This window comes from Corylus avellana, chromosome ca4 (genome assembly GCF_901000735.1).
Source record: "Corylus avellana chromosome ca4, CavTom2PMs-1.0".
Lineage (NCBI taxonomy): Eukaryota > Viridiplantae > Streptophyta > Magnoliopsida > Fagales > Betulaceae > Corylus > Corylus avellana.
Genome location: NC_081544.1, coordinates 3492873 through 3493922, shown reverse-complemented (window position 1 = coordinate 3493922; position 1050 = coordinate 3492873). Strand labels below are relative to the sequence as shown.

Sequence of the window (1050 nt, the reverse complement as noted above, 5' to 3'; positions counted from 1 at the left end):
GGGAAATTGAGTTTTATTCTCATGCAGGTTGGAGGCCCATAGTGGTAATATTTTCCTTTGGTTATTGAAAGAGAAATCATTTGTTAAGGGAAACAACCTGAATTTCAAACATGAATTTTTAAGCTGAATTGTAGCTTAAAGTTGATCAAGACAATCTCAAACAGATCCAAACTCTTTAGCAACCCTATTCAAAAAAAAAAAAAAACTCATTGAAGTGACCATTCACAATGGATTTACAATATCATTTTTCAAAACATTTATAACTGAATTTCATAACATATTTGTGTTCCCTTAAAAAGATAAGAAAAAAGAAAAAGAAAGCCCAACACAGTTAAAAGAAGTTGTAATTAAACGGACAAAGTTTTATTTCAAACGGAGTTGCAAGAATTTCTTTCTGTCTAGTTTAATGAAGGATAGAATTAGGATATTTATTTGAGGAGGGGGCTCATGGCATCGTAAAACATTGATCACTAGAGATCAATCGGAGTGGACATAATGCTTACAGTATATATAGGATTCATTGTTAAAGTAATGATTAAATGATTAAAATTACATATTTCTATTAGTTTAAGTTTTCGAGATAACTGGTAATTTAACATGATATTAGAGTCAAAGGTCTTAAGATTGAATCTATTAAAAGAGAAAATTTAGTATGGTATCAGAACCAAAGATCTTAGAATCAAATCTTGACTCTATCAATAAAGCTCAAGTTGAAAGAGGGGGTGTAAAATTAGTAGAAAATGCAAGAGAATGCGTTGGGCGTGGTAGTAAGGGATATATAGGAGAATGCCTGAAACCTTAGGCCATAGAGGGAACTGCTTGTGGTACATACATACCATAGAGATCGAGGTGCATCCATCTATTGGTCTTGGGCGTGGTCTTGGAGCTTTCTTAGCATGTGTACCTTGAAGACCTATTGCTGTGTGATATGGTCCTCTAACCCTAACCTCCTGGGGTGGCTAAGTTTGGAGGTGGCCAAGGGTGGCAACTTCACCGCTAGCCACCCCTTCATTGTTATTTTTTAGAATTGATTTTTTAAATAAATTAATA

General features: G+C 34.1%; 1 protein-coding gene across 1 annotated transcript in view; it reads left to right on the top strand.

Moving 5' to 3' along the window:
• Positions 1–1050, top strand: part of LOC132177865 (QWRF motif-containing protein 2-like) — a 5345-nt gene that overhangs the window by 2617 nt on the left and 1678 nt on the right. The window lies entirely within an intron of this gene.